This window comes from Stomoxys calcitrans, chromosome 1, assembly GCF_963082655.1.
Source record: "Stomoxys calcitrans chromosome 1, idStoCalc2.1, whole genome shotgun sequence".
NCBI lineage: Eukaryota > Metazoa > Arthropoda > Insecta > Diptera > Muscidae > Stomoxys > Stomoxys calcitrans.
In genome coordinates, this window is record NC_081552.1 from 188,001,272 (window position 1) to 188,017,967 (window position 16,696).

At 38.9% G+C, this 16,696-nt stretch overlaps 1 protein-coding gene across 2 annotated transcripts in view; it reads left to right on the top strand.

The window, feature by feature from the left end:
• The first annotated feature begins 1,154 nt into the window (after positions 1 to 1,154).
• Positions 1,155 to 16,696, top strand: part of LOC106090824 (sensory neuron membrane protein 2) — a 572,456-nt gene continuing 556,914 nt past the window's right edge. Inside the window, exon 1 of one of the 2 annotated variants that reach the window (XM_059360182.1) lies at positions 1,155 to 1,239. The gene's annotated coding sequence lies outside the window, so the exon portion shown is untranslated. Of the gene's footprint in view, positions 1,240 to 5,614; positions 5,830 to 16,696 lie in introns of those variants that run through there. The other variant, XM_059360183.1, reaches the window with a different exon arrangement.

Genomic DNA, 16,696 nt, shown 5'->3' on the forward strand with positions numbered 1-16,696 from the left:
ATTTAGAAATCGGTAATCGTGTACTTTTTTGGTTTGGTTCTTTAAATACTTGTCCTTCGTTAAAATAAAACAAGTAAATAACTATAATGTTTTAGATATTCCTATTTGAAAATTTATTTTGTTTAAAAAAATAAAACAAAGTTTGCCATGCATTTTTCATTCCGTTCGCTGAAGTGCCTGTGTAAGGCGCGCGGTGTTTTTCGTCAGTTTATGTGTGTTAGAACAAAGAATCATGAACAAAACTCTTACGGCCCGCTAAATATGTGTTCGGTTTTTGCCATAATTGATGGCAAGCAAAAAAACAAAGAAGTTTTTCATAAATCTTTTGATTGAAATGTTCTGTATAAAGTGGAAAACAATTGGATGTAGTTAGCGAGGGAGGTTTGCTTAAAGTTAATAATCAATTGCTAATATGCTAGAAAGGATACATTTTTGCTACACCTAATGTAGCTCATGTTAATTTTTCCAATTTTTTACGTGTAATATAAGGTAACTGTATGTCATTCGTTTGTTAAAGCAAAACATAAGACTTTCAAAACCAATACAGACGGGTATAAATTATGAAACAATTAAAAAAATGCCACCATTGTTGGGATCTACGTGTGTTCGTGTGCATACAGTTCTGCCGGCAGAACTGCTGACGTCGCCATCGTTGTAGGCATCGTTTCGTGATTCGTGCTCGATGAGTGTATAAAACCCCCCTAACTAAACCAAAGCTTTTGTGTGCGACCCTTGGCAACAGGCAAATGCTAGCGAAAGACAAATGGGTGTAAGAGGAAACAGAAAAACAAAAACAAAAACACAAACAACAAAAGCTGCTCTACTGTTGTATTGCATTGTACAGATCTTTTCGTGTGTATACTAAAAAGAAACATCTTATTGGCAGTGTTTTTGGAAGTCAAAAAGCAGAGAGAGGTTGAGAGAGTGTTTAGCATAAATATGTTAGAGCGCAGATGAGTTACTGTGGTTGGTTACAGTTACAGTGGTATAATATGAATGAAACTGAAATTGACGTTAAATGAGTGTAGGCATATATTAAGCTAATGTTTTATTAAGCGCGTACGCCCATAAGATCTTACAAATTGAATAAGTAAAAGATAAAAGACCAGTGTGTTATTCGTCTAACAAGACTTAAGTATTGAAATGTGTCCTTTCTTCGGAGACTTGGTGGTGAATATATGGATCGGTATGGAAACCTTGCTTTGAGACTTCCACAAGGATAACAACATGGACTAAGAGGTCAGTATCAATAAATGCAATGACTTTCTTTTGGTTCTCATATTTTTGTTTATGACAATTATTATTATTATTATTAAATTATTATACCCACCACCGAGAGATGGGAGTAAGTAAATTCACTTTTTATAACCTCCTACATAGGATGGGGGTGTACAAATTACGTCATACTGTTTGTAACACCTCGAAATAAGCCTCTAAGACCCCATAAAGTATATATATTCTTGATCGTCATGCCATTTTAAGTCGATCTAGCCATGTCCGTCCGTCTATCCGTTCGTCCGTCTGTCGAAAGCACGCCAACTTTCGAAGGATTAAAGCTAGGCTCTTGAAATTTTGCAAAAATACTTTTTATTAGTGTAGGTCAGTTGGTATTGTAAATGGATCAAATCGATCCATGTTTTGATATAGCTGCCACAAAAACCGTTCTTGGGTCTTGACTTCTTGAGCCTCTAGAGGGCGCAATTATCATCCGATTTGGCAGAAATTTTGTACAACGGCTTCTCTCATGACCCTCAACATGCGTGTCAAATATGGTCTGAATCAATCCATAGCTTGATACAGCTCTCAGAATTTGACCTTTAAATGGGTAGTGGCTAGCCTCTCATCCATCAGAATGAAGCTGTAGACAAGGTGTTTCAGTCTCCCACTTACCACAAATACACAGCCAAATTCATGCCTCGTGTCATAGCAGCGAAAGTGTAGTTCGGTATCGTTTTGTGTTGTTGTAATGGTATCGTTTGTGGTGTAGTCAAACTTGGTGAAGTCCGTTTTCGCTATTATTTTGTTTCTCAGAGTAATCACTTATAATTTTCCGGATGCGGATTACTGGCCCAGAGCCCCAACCGCATGGGTTATGTGGGATTGCACATGTATGAAGCAAACTACTTGCTTCAAGATACCATGCTCGCCTTCAGCCGCCCCTAACCTGGGAACAGACGCCAATGTTGGCGATTGATTATTTGAACTTGCCAATAACACCCCATGTCATTTCAAGTATCATTGGTACTCAGTGTTTATGTCAGTGTCACCTAACCTAACCCCTCACTGATAATCTCTTCTCAAAATCGCAAACTGCCCCAGGCCGTATTTGCAGCTTTTTCGCATAAATACAAACCTATCCACTATCCGCAACCTGTGGATAATGGATAGGTCCGGTAACTTTCAGTTAAGCTTCCCGTGATAAGTCGGAGCTCAAAGTTTCAGCCAGTGTGATGCTCACAGTTATTCCGTGTCAACTGCGAAAAAGCAAATAAGTAAAAGCATGCAAAGTTCGGCCGCGCCGAAGTTTGGGAACCCACCACCATGGAAGGGCATAATTTTATTCTACATACACAACTTCTGTCAAAGCAGAAGAACTTAAAGCTTCTAGGAAGCGAACACCGATGATTGAGAGACCGGTTTAAATGGAAGCTATATCAGGGTACAGACTGATTTGGACCGTATTTGGCACAGTCGTGACAGGAAGTCGTGACAGAGCACTACGTGCAAAATTACAGCCAAATCGGACAGAAACTGCGGCTTGTAAGGGCTCAAAAAGTCAAATCGTAAGATATGGGAGCTATATCAGGTTATAGACCGATTTAGAATTTTCATTACAGAATTTCAGCCAAATCGGAAAATATTGCGGCTTCTAGGGGCTTAAGAAATCAAAATCTGGCCAACGTATATATGGGAGCTAATTCTGAACCAATTTAGAGCAAACTTCTCAGATATAGTGGTAGTCGTCGAGGAAAGCGTTGTGCACAATTTTGACAAGATTGGTCACACAATGCGCTTGCAGTGGCTCTTGGAGTGAAAATCGGGCGACATATATATATGAAAGCTATATCTAAATTTGAACAGATATTCATCAAATTCACCAGTTATGTCGATAGTAAAGAGAAAATCTCTCCTACCAAATTTCGAGAGAATCGGTTAACAAATTACCATTTTATTGCATTATTACCGCAAATCGGACGAACATATATATCTAAATTTGAACCGAAGTCGTCAAGGAAGACGTTGTGTGAAGTTTTGGGAAGATTGGCCAATAAATTTGGCACATAGTGTTCTCTTATGACTTCCAACAACTGTGTCAACTACGGTTCTAATCGTTTTATAACCTGGTATAGCTCCCTTATAAACCGATCGCCCGATTTGATATCCTGAGCCTTTATAAGCCGCATTTTTTGTTCGATTTGAGCCCTGGCGGCCGAAATTTTTCTCCGATTTGGCTAAAATTTTGCTTTTCATGACTTCCAATAACGGCCCAAAACGGTCTAGGTGCTATATATATATATATATATATATATATATATATATATATATATATATATATATATATATATATATATTTGAAGCAAAAAATTGTCTAAGTGCCAAAAAAAAATCGTCAAATATGGTAGCCCTGCTTTCAGTGCTCACTAAGAATCATTTTAGAGTATAACAGAGCAGTGTAAGCAAGAGAGTGACAAAGAGAGCAAGATACATGTTATGCTAAATGTTATGTTATGTGAGCAGCTCACACATCAGTGGCAATTTCGAAAACACTCTCTTTTCCGTTTCCACTGTTTAAGTGGGAGCGGAAAAGAGCATGATTGCGTAAGCAACGATGCCCTCTTTAACATTTTGCAGAATGCAAAATGTTCTTCTTTTCTTCTTCTTTTCTTAACTCTTTGAAAATGTCAATAAAATCAATGAACTGCTTGCAAACTCCTTAGTTCTTTGCAGTAGTGTAGTTTTTCGGTTTGGTTCTTTAAATACTTGTCCTTCGTTAGAATTAAAAATGTTAATTACTATTGACTTTTAGATATTCCTATTTGAAAACTTATTTTGTTTAAAAATATAAAAAACTAATTTTGCCATACATTTTTCATTCCGTTCATTGATGTGTCTGTGCCGGGCGCGCGGTGTGTTCGTGAGTTTATGTGTATTAGTACAAAGAACCCTGAAAAAAACTTTTACGGCCCGCTTCTATGGCCATGTAGTGAACACACAATCTACCCATTCTCCCTGCCTTTCTTTGACATTCAGTGTCCAGCAAGAAACATTTTAGAGTGCAACAGAGAAGTGCTGGAAAGAGAGTGAGAGAGAAACAGACATGTTATGGTAAACGTAATGTTATGTGAGCAGCTCACATCTCAGTGGCTATTTCGAAAACACTGTATTTTCCGTTTCCACTGATTAAGTGGAAGCGGAAAAGAGCGTGATTGCGCGAGCAAATATTCCCCATTTAACATTTTGCAGAATGCATGAGTATGTTAGCAAGGAAATGTAAAGAAGGGCTTCTTTTCTTAACTCTTTGAAAATGTCATTAAAATCAATGAACTGCTTGCAAACTCCTTAGTTCTTTGCAAGCGATCGACGGGCGGTAATCGTGTAGTTTTTTTGGTTTGGTTCTTTAAATACTTGTCCTTCGTTAAAATAAAACAAGTAAATAACTATAATCTTTTAGATATTCCTATTTGAAAACTTATTTTGTTTAAAAATATAAAAAACAAATTTTGCCATACATTTTTCATTCCGTTCGTTGAAGTGTCTGTGTCGGGCGCGCGGTGTTTTTCGTGATTTTATGTGTGTTAGAACAAAGAAGCGTGAACAAAACTCTTACGGCCCGCTAAATATGTGTTCGGTTTTTGCGATAACTGATGGCAAGCAAAAAAACAAAGAAGTTTTTCACAAATCTTTTGATTGAAATGTTCTGTATAAAGTGGAAAACAATTGGATGTAGTTATCGAGGGTTTTGCTCAAATTTAAAAATCAACAATCAATACAATAATTATATTGCTTATATGCTAGAAATCTTACACTTGTGCTACACCTAATGCAGCTAATGTTTTTTTTCCAATTCTTTACGTGTAATATAAGGTAACTGTATGTCATTCGTTTGTTAAAGCAACAAAAAAGACTTTTCAAAACCAAAACAGACGGGCATAAAATATGAAACAGTTAAAAAATGCCTCCAACCATAGTTGGGATCTACGTGTTTTCGTGTGCATACAGTTCTGCCGGCAGATCTGCTGACGTCGTCGTCGTTGTAGGCATCGTTTCGTGTTTCGTGCTCGATGAGTGTATAAAACCCACCTAACATAACCAAAGCTTTCGTGTGCGACCCTTGGCAACAGGCAAATGCTAGCGAAAGACAAATGGGTGCAAGAGGTATACGGAAAAACAAAAATACAAACAACAAAAGCTGCTCTACTGTTGCATTGCATTGACGAACAGATCTTTTTGGGTGTATACTAAAAAGAAACATCTTATTGGCAGAGTGTTTTTGCAAGTCAAAAAGCACAGAGTGTATGTGGTTGAGAGAGTGTTTAGCATAGAACTGTTAGAGCGAAGACGAGTTACTGTAGTTGATTAAAGAGTCAAAATATGGTCTTGAATGAAACTGCAATTATCGTTTAATCGGTGTAGGGAATGTAAAGCTGACGCTTAATAACATCACAAAATCTATAAAAAAGACCACTGTATGTTATTCGTTTAAAAAGGCTTTAGTATTATAGTGTGTCGTTGCTTCAATGACTTGGCGGTGAATATATGGTGCGGTGTGGAAACCTTGTTTTGAGATGAACATTGCTGTATTTCGAGAACAATGACATAAGCTAAGAGGTCAGTATCAATAAATCCCTTGATTTTATTATACCCTCCACCATAAGATGGGGGGTATACTAATTTCGTCATTCTGTTTGTAACTACTCGAAATATTCGTCTGAGACCCCATAAAGTATATATATTCTTGATCGTCGTGACATTTTATGTCGATCTAGCCATGTCCGTCCGTCTGTCCGTCCGTCCGTCCGTCCGTCCGTCCGTCCGTCCGTCCGTCTGTCTGTCGAAAGCACGCTAACTTCCGAAGGAGTAAAGCTAGCCGCTAGCAATTTTGCACAAATACTTCTTATTAGTGTAGGTCGGTTGGTATTGTAAATGGGCCATATCGGTCCATGTTTTGATATAGCTGCCATATAAACCGATCTTGGGTCTTGATTTCTTGAGCCTCTAGAGTGCGCAATTCTTATCCGATTGGAATGAAATTTTGCACGACGTGTTTTGCTATGATATCCAACAACTGTGCTAAGTATGGTTTAAATCGGTCCATAACCTGATAAACCGATCTGGGGTCTTGACTTCTTGAGCCTCTAGCGTGCGCAATTCTTATCCGATTGGAATGAAATTTTGCGCGACGTGTTTTGCTATAATATCAAACAACTGTGCCAAGTATGGTTCAAATCGGTTCATAACCTGATATAGCTGCCATATAAGCCGTTCTTGGGTCTTTATTTCTTGAGCCTCTAGAGTGCGCAATTCTTATCCGATTGGAATGAAATTTTGCACGACGTGTTTCGTTATTATATCCAACAATTGTGCCAAGTATGGTTCAAATCGGTCCATAACCTGATATAGCTGCCATATAAACCGATCTTGGGTCTTGACTTCTTGAGGCTCTAGAGTGCGCAATTCTTATCCTATCAGAATGAATTTTGGCAGGTAGTATTTTGTTATGATATCCAACAACTGTGCCAAGTATGGTTCACATCGGTCCATAACCTGATATAGCTGCCATATAAACCGATCTTGGGTCTTGACTTCTTGAGCCTCTAGAGGGCGCAATTCTTATCCGATTGGAATGGAATTTCGCACGACGTGTTTTGTTATGATACCCAACAACTGTGCCAAGTATGGTTGAAATTGGTCCATAACCTGATATAGCTGTCATATAAACAGATCTGGGGATTTGACTTCTTGAGCTTCTAGAGGGCGCAATTCCTATCCGATTTGGCTGAAATTTTGCATGACGTATTTTATCTTTACTTTCAACAACTGTGTCAAATAAGGTTAAAATCGGTTCATAACCTGATATAGCTGTCATATAAACTGATCTGGGATCTTGACTTCTTGACCCCTAGAGGTCGCAATTATTATCCGATATGCCTGAAATTTAGTACGATGGATCCTCTCGAGTCCATCAACAAACGTGTTTATTATGGTCTGAATCCGTCTATAGCCCGATGCAGATCCCATATAAATCGTTCTCTCTATTTTACATCATGAGCCCCAATGGGCGCAATTCTTATACGAATTGGCTGAAATTTTACACAGGTCTCTAACATATAATTTAATTGTGGTCCGAACCGGACCATATCTTGATATCGTTTTAATAGCAGAGCAACTCTTTTCTTATATCCTTTTTTGCCTAAGAAGAGATGCCGGGAAAAGAAGTCGACAAATTCGATCCATGGTGGAGGGTATATAAGATTCGGCCCGGCCGAACTTAGCACGCATTTACTTGTTTTGGTTTTCATATTTGTATACCCTCCATCATAGAATGGAAGTATAACAATTCCGTCATTCCGTTTGCAACACATCGAAATATTGAACTGAGAGCAAACAATATTCTTGATTGTCTTGCCAATCTAAGTCGATTAAGCCATGTCTGGCCGTCTGTATGTCTGTCGAAAGCACGCTATCTTTCGAAGCGGTAAAGCCACCGTAGCGCAGAGGTTAGCATGTCCGCCTATGACGCTGAACGCCTGGGTTCGAATCCTGGCAGGAACATCGGAAAAGTTTTCAGCGGTGGTTATCCCCTCCTAATGCTGGCGACATTTATGAGGTACTTTGCCATGTGAAATCTTCTCCCCATAGAGGTGTTGCTCTACGGCACGCCGACCGCACTCGGCTATTAAAAGGAGGTCCCTTATCATTGAGCTTAAAATTGAATCGGACAGCACTCATTGATATGTGAGAAGTTTGTATAAATGGGCCAAATTGGTCCATGTTTTGATACAGCTGACATATAAACCGATATTGGGTCATAGTTTATTGAGCCTCTAGAGGGCGCAATTCTTATCCGATTTGGCTTATTTTGCACGTGGAGTTTTGGGATCACTTCCAACAATTGTGCTAAGTATGGTTTAAATCAGTTCTATTCTGATATAGACGCCATTTTAACCGATCTCTCGATTTGACTTCTTGAGCTTCTAGAGAGCGCAATTCTTATCCCATTTAGCTGAAATTTTGCACGTAATGTTTTGCTATGACTTCCAACAAATGTGTCAAGAAATGTATAAATCAATCCATAACCTGATATAGCCGCCATTTTAACCGATCTCTCGATTTGACTTCTTGAGCCCCTGGAGGCCACAATTTTTGTCTGATTTGGCTGAAATTTTGTATGTAGTGTTCTGTTATGACTCTCAATAACTGTGCCAAGTATAGTCTAAATAAGTCGTTAACCTCTTAGAGCTCCCATATAAACCAATATGCAGATTTGACTTCTTGAGCATCTGGAGGCCGCAAGTTTTGTCAGATTTGGCTGAAATTTTGCATATAGTGTTCAGTTAAGACTTCCAACAGCTGAGCCAAGTACGGTCCAAATCGGTCTATAACCTGATATAGCTCCCATATTAACCGATCTCTTCTTGAGCCCCTGGAAGCAATTTTTGTCCGATTTAGCTAAAATTTTACAAATAGTGTTCTCTTATGACTTCCAACAACTGTGCCAACTACGGTTCTAATCGTTTTATAACCTGGTATAGCTCCCTTATATACCGATCGCCCGATTTGATATCCTGAGCCTTTATAAGCTGCATTTTTTGTTCGATTTGGGCCCTGGCGGCCGCAATTTTTCTCCGATTTGGCTGAAATTTTGCTTTTCATGATTTCCAATAACAGTCCAAAACGGTCTAGGTGCTAGTTTGACAGTAGTTTGTTATGTAGAATAAAATTATGCCCTACAAAGTTTTTTTTTTTTTTTTTTTTTTTTGTATAAATTTTAGCAAAATCCATGGTGGTGGGTTCCTATGATTCGGCCCGGCCAAACTTAGCACGCTTTTTCTTGTTGTCTTTAAAAATATGTTTTTAAACTTTTCGTTCCGAATTCATGTGCAATGTACCAATTTAAGGTAGTACCTAGTTTTGCTAGTTCGTTTGCTCTACAATTCCCTTCGATATATGTATCTAGGAAATGGCGCTCAGAACTATTGAATTTTCAACTATTTGCTATCTAGTTGAGAGATCTGTCATCAGTTTTGGAAAAATATAAATAGGCCAGACATTTTTGTATAAGTAACTGCGCCATCTATCGTGACATAGATAGTTCGATTTATTCTTACGGTTTATATCGTAAATAAGCTGTGAATTCACCACTAGACGATAATACGGTTCTGGAGTTGGATGGGGAATGTGTAATCATAAACACTATTACCATCGAGGGTTGCTGTCTAGGGAAAGTTTGAAGGCTTATTATGAATATAAGTATTCGGAGTTTCAATTGCGTGTTGACAAGAGGAATAATTTAAGTGGCAGTTCATACCTGAACAGTGCTGCCGTTTTTGGTAGGTATCTATCAGAATTGGTAGGATTTAATTCCCTTGGTAGGCAGACCTCAATTTTTATACCCTCCACCATACGATGGGGGGTATACTAATTTCGTCATTCTGATTGTAACTACTCGAAATATTCGTCTGAGACCCCATAAAGTATATATATTCTTGATCGTCGTGAAATTTTATATGTATCTAGCCATGAATGTCCGTCTGTCCGTCCGTCCATCCGTCCGTCCGTCTGTCTATCGAAAGCACGCTAACTTCCGAAGGAGTATAGCTAGCCGCTTCAAATTTTGCACAAATACTTCTTATTAGTGTAGGTCGGTTGGTATTGTAAATGGGCCATATCGGTCCATGTTTCGATATAGCTGCCATATAAACCGATCTTGGGTCTTGACTTCTTGAGCCTCTAGAGTGCGCAATTCTTATCCGATTGGGATGAAATTTTGCACGACGTGTTTTGTTATGATATCCAACAACTGTGCCAAGTATGGTTCAAATCGGTCCATAACCTGATATAGCTGTCATATAAACAGATCTTTGGACTTGACTTTTTGAGCCTCTAGAGGGCGCAATTCTTATCCGATTTGGCTTATTTTGCACGTGGAGTTTTGGGATCACTTCCAACAATTGTGCTAAGTATGGTTTAAATCAGTTCTATTCTGATATAGACGCCATTTTAACCGATCTCTCGATTTGACTTCTTGAGCTTCTAGAGAGCGCAATTCTTATCCGATTTAGCTGAAATTTTGCACGTAATGTTTTGCTACGACTTCCAACAAATGTGTCAAGAAAAGTGTAAATCAATCCATAACCTAATATAGCCGCGATTTTAACCGATCTCTCGATTTGACTTCTTGAGCCCCTGGAGGCCACAATTTTTGTCTGATTTGGCTGAAATTTTGTATGTAGTGTTCTGTTATGACTCTCAATAACTGTGCCAAGTATAGTCTAAATAAGTCGTTAACTTCTTAGAGCTCCCATATAAACCAATCTGCAGATTTGACTTCTTGAGCATCTGGAAGCCGCAATTTTTGTCAGATTTGACTGAAATTTTGCATATAGTGTTCTTCCAACTTCCAACAGCTGTGCCAAGTACGGTCCAAATCGGTCTATAACCTGATATAGCTCCCATATAAACCGATCTCACCATTTGACTTTTTGAGCCTTGGAAGTCTGATTCGGTTGAAATTTTGTGTTAAGTGTTCTGTTATGACTTCAAACAACTGTGCCAAGTACGGTCTAAATCGGTCTAAAACCGTATATAGCTCCTATATAAACCAATCTCTTCTTGAGCCCCTGGAAGCCGCAATTTTTGTCCGATTTGGCTTAAATTTTGCACATAGTGTTCTCTTATGACTTCCAACAACTGTGCCAAGTACGGTTCTAATCGTTTTATAACCTAGTATAGCTCCCACATAAGATGATCGCACGATTTGATATCCTTAGCCTTTATAAGCCGCAATTTTTGACCTGGCGGCCGCAATTTTTCTCCGATTTGACTAAAATTTTGCTTGAAGTGTTTTGGACCAATTACGGTCCAAATCGGTCTATAACCTAATATAGCTCCCATGTAAACCGGTCTATCGATTATCCTTATTAGGTTCCTAGAAGCTTTAATTTTTGCTAGTTGGACAGAAGTTTGTTATGTAGAATAAAATTATGCCCTACAAATTATTTATTGTTTTGTATAAATTTTAGCAAAATCCATGGTGGTGGGTTCCTATGATTCGGCCCGGCCGAACTTAGCACGCTTTTTCTTGTTGCCTTTAAAAATATGTTTTTGAACTTTTCGTTCCGAGTTCATGTGCAATGTACCAGTTTAAGGTAGTACCTAGTTTTGCTAGTATCTAGTTGAGAGATCTGCCATCATCAGTTTTGGAATAATATAAATATGCCAGACATTTTTGTATAAGTAACTGCGCCATCTATCGGGACATAGGGATAGTTCGATTTATTCCTACGGTTTATATCATAAATAAGCTGTGAATTCACCACTAGACGATAATACGGTTCTGGAGTTGGATGGGAATGTGTAATCATAAACACTATTACCATTGAGGGTTGTTGTCTAGGGAAAGTTTGAAGGCTTATTATAAATATAAGTATTCGGAGTTTCAATTGCGTGTTGACAAGAGGAATAATTTAAGTGGCAGTTCATACCTGAACAGTGCTGCCGTTTTTGGTAGGTGCCTACCAGAATTGGTAGGATTTTATTCCCTTGGTGGGCAGACCTCAATATTTAGTAGGTTTTTTCGACACATAAACAACAACTTTTGAAAGTATTGTCATGGCTGACTCGAAATGAATTCTCCTATTGTCGTTTCTGGGTATTCATTAAGAGCGCAGAATAAAACCATGGATGTTGAAGCCCAAATTCTGTTACAAAGAGTCTTACTGCCTCAAATTTCAGGAAAAAGGGCTTAAGTTCTAACTGGTGCTAGTGTTAAGGGATCTCTTCCAAATTTCGTAAATTCTGGGTAGGAAATGCGTCTTTTGTGCATCCAATACCGTTAATAGTATGGCAGCTGCATACAAATTCGTACTCAGATGTTGAAGGGTCCATGCATCTCACTGTAAAGCTGGGTATTCACCTCTAGCGCAAATTTCGGTTTGCAACAATTTGCGAAAAACTAAATTTTATGTTGCATGGGCCTATCAAAACATAATTTTCATTCGTAATTCTAAGAAAAAATACTCCAATGCCTATTATGTCACCCTGTTACGCAACGAAAATTTAATTTGAGCTGCGTACCTGAAAGCGAATTTTTCGGTAACGGTATCTGTAACGAATATTTCGCTTAAGATATGTAAATGCATTTCTTATGGTAACGAAAATTTCGCCAGAGGTGCATACTACCCTTAACGGCGAAAATAGGCTCAAACAGTTAAATCGAGAGATCGCTTTATCCAAGCTCATCACGGTTGTACATTAAAAATACGTCTTTATGAACTCAATATTTTTTCCGGGAATCAAACTGATTCCATATCAAGATATACGCTATCTTTGAACTTAAGGCTGCTGAGTCATTTCAACAGACAGATGGTCGGGCTTGTCTAGATTCTCTATGAATAACGACGATCTAAACGCATATTTGATGTGTTTCAAATGAAATGGCAAAGTGACCAACTCTTCGGTGATGGGTATAAAAACGTGTGCCGCATTTTTAGCTTCTAGAACATTTGGTTTGGAAGGGTTTGGTGAGATTTTTTTTAAATTTTGGTAGGAAATAATTTTCTTGAGTGGCAACACTGTACGTGAAATATCTGTTTTTTATAGCGATGTCAGCCTTGAGGTCATGTGAAAATAAATATTAAAGAAACAAAAGCGTGCTAAGTTCCGGCCGAATCTTTGGTACCAACCATCGTAGATTCTCCCTACAATTTACCCTTATTAACTCAGTCTATCAGGCAGTCCATCGAAAGCATGCAAACTTTCTAGGCGGTTGAAAATTTGCAAAAAAAAAAACTACTTATTAGTCGGTTGGGATTATAATTGGGCCAAATGGGTTTGGATGAAATTTTGCACGATGGCTTTTTCTACGTCTTCAACAGATGTATCAAATCGATCTGGAGCACGATATAGCTCCCATATTAACCGATCTCTCGAATATACTTTTCGAATTTTATACAATTCTTATCGGATTTGGCTGAAATTGTGCACAATGACTTTTCCCATTACCTCTTCTTGATGTACCAAGTATGGTTCGAATCGGTCCAAAACCTGATGTAACTCACATAAAACCGATCACCCGAGTACACTCTTTGAGCATCAGGAGGACGCAATTCTTAGCCAACAATATAAAAAAAAACCCGGGCCACAGAGATATCCCAGGGAATTGTAAAGCGGAAGAGCTTGCGAGACTAGACTCTACCTCTAGCCTCTACCGACATGTAAGCTGAAAACTTTTCAGTATCAGTCCCGAAGGGCAACGAATAGTAGATGGTCACAATGAGAGGGCTGTGAGCATTCCAAAACTATGTAGCCTAATCTGGACTTGAAAAGGTCTACTGCTTTGCTGTCACTTGTTGGAACAGACGTCTTAGTCATTGTGTCCGTTATGACATGTCACTGTGTAATCGGAAAACAAGCTGACAGACTGAAGGTTGCCAGCAACGAATTTTGCAGCAGCTGTGAGGACATCGAATAAGAAGAGGCTATAGAACACCTTCTGTGTGTACTAGCAGTCAGAAGGAGTTCCACTTAAGGTTTTCATTTTTTTGGGAACCTGTCTGAATTAGCGGGTGTAAACGTTCGCAAGTTTTTGGGCTTTTTAGGAACTAGAAGGCATCTTCCTTTTTCTGTTCCTGTGGTATCATAACGGACGAAAATGTCTGTGTGAGTCTGATGGCAGACTGCCACCTTAACCTAACCTAACCATTTCCAAATTTTGCATACCTTTTGAATAACACCTCTACATTGACTATGTTAAGTTTTGTGGCATAATTTTTCCAGAATCATACCAGTTCCAGAATTACAATATTTTGAAGATTTGTATACCCTCCACCATAGGAATGGGGAATACTAATTTCGTCATTATGTTTGTAACTCCTCGAAATATTCGTCTATATTCCTGATCGTCATGACAATTAAAGTCGTTCTAGCCATGTCCGTCCGATCCGTCTGTCTGTCGAAAGCACGCTAACTTTCGATGGAGTAAAGCTAGCCGCTTAAAATTTTGCACTTCTTCTTATTAATCAGGTCGGTTGGGATTATTAATGGGCCATATCGCTCCATGTTTTGATATAGCTGCTATATAAACCGATCTTGGATATTTACTTCTCGAGCCACTAGAGGGCGCTATTCTTATTCGATTTGGCTGAAATTTTCCATATGAGGTGTTTTGTTATGATTTCCAACAGCTGTGCTAAGTATGGTTGAATTCGGTCCATAACCCGATATATTGTAGCTGTCATATAAAGCGATCTGTGATCTTGACTTCTTGAGCCACTAGAGGTAACAATTCCTATTTGATTTGGCTGAAATTTTGCATGACGTATTTCGTTACGACTTTCAACAACTATGTTAAGTATATTTGAAATCGGTTTATAACCTGATATATATATATACCGATCTGGGGTGTTGTTATACCCACCACCGAAGGATGGGGGTATATTCATTTTGTCATTCCGTTTGCAACACATCGAAATATCCATTTCCGTCCCTATAAAGTATATATATTCTTGATCAGCGTAAAAATCTAAGACGATCTAGACATGTCCGTCCGTCTGTCCGTCTGTCTGTTGAAATCACGCTACAGTCTTTAAAAATAGAGATATTGAGCTGAAATTTTGCACAGACTCTTTTTTTGTCCATAAGCAGCAGCATTAAGTTCGAAGTTGGGCTATATCGGACTATATCTTAATATAGCCCCCATATAGACCGATCCGCCGATTTAGGGTCTTAGGCCCATAATAGCCTCATTTATTACCCGATTTGCTGAAATTTGAAACAGTGAGTTGCGTTAGGCCCTTCGACATCCTTCGTCAATTTGGCCCAGATCGGTCCAGATTTGGATATAGCTGCCATATAGACCGATCCTCCAATTTAGGGTCTTAGGCCATAAAAGCCTAATTTATTTTGCTGAAACTTTGGACAGTGAGTTGTGTTAGACCCTTCGATATCCTTCGTCAATTTGGCCCAGATCGGTGCAAATTTGGATATAGCTGCCATATATACCGATCCTCCGATTTAGGGTCTTAGGCCCATAAAAGCCACATTTATTATTCGATTTTGCTGAAATTTAGGACAGTGAGTTGTGTTGAGCCCTTCGAAATCTTTCGTCATTTTGGCACAGTTCGGTCCAGATTTGGATATAGCTGCCATATAGACCGATCCTCAGATTTAGGGTCTTAGGCCCATTAAAGCCACATTTATTATCCGATTTTGTTGAAATTTGGGGCAGTGAGTTGTCTTAGGCCCTTCGACTTCTTTCGTTAATTTGGCTCAGATCGGTCCAGATTTGGATATAGCTGCCATATAGATCGATCCTCCGATTTATGGTGTAAGGCCCATAAAAGCCACATTCATTATCTGATTTTGCTGAAATTTGGGACAGTGAGTTGTGTTAGGCCCTTTGACACATTTCTTCAATTTGGTCCAGATCGGTTCAGATTTAGATATACCTGCCATTGAGACCCATTTCTTGATTTATGGTTTTGGGCCCATAAAATGCTCATTTATTGTCCGATGTCGCCGAAATTTGGAACAGTGAGTTAAGTTAAGCCCCTTGACATACTTCTGCAATATCGCACAGATCGGTCCAGATTTGGATATAGCTGCCATATAGACCGATATCTAGGTTTTAGGTTTTGGGGCCATCAAAGACGCATTTATTGTCCGATGTCGCTGAAATTTGACACAGTGAGATTGGTTAGGTTCTTCGACGTCCTTCTTAAATTTTGCCCAGATCAGTCCAGATTTGCATATAGCTGCCATATAGACCGATCTCTCGATTTAAGGTTTAGGGCCCATAAAAGAGGCATTTATTGTCCGATTTCGCCGAAATTTGGGACAGTGCTTTGTGTTAGGCTTTTCGACATGTTTATGCAACTTGACCCAAATCGGTTCAGATTTGGATATAGCTGCCATGTAGACCGATATCTCGATTTAAAGTCTTGGCCCCATAAAAGGCGCATTTATAATCCGATTTCACTGAAATTTGACACAGCGACATATGTTCGGCTTTTCGACATTCGTGTCGTATATAGTTCAGATCGGTATGAGATATATGAGTATAAGGTATGAAATTTTCACCGAATTTTGATGAAAGGTGGTTTACACATATACCCGAGGTGGTGGGTATCCAAAGTTCGGCCCGGCCGAACTTAACGCCTTTTTACTTGTTTTCTTAAGTTTTTAGAGGTCGCAATTCCTATTTGATTTGGCTGAAATTTGCATGACGTGTTTCGTTTCCAACAACTGTGCTAAGTATGGTTTAAATCGGTCCATAACCTGATATAACTGCATGTAAACCGATCTTGAATCTGGACTTCATGAGCCACTAGAGGGCGTATTTCTTATCCGAATCGGACCTTCATTTGATATATCTCCAGGAGCAGAGAAAATCTTTTCTTATATCCTTTTTTGCCAAAGAAGAGATGCCGGGAGAAGAACTCGGCAAATGCGATCCATGGTGGAGGGTATGTAAGAT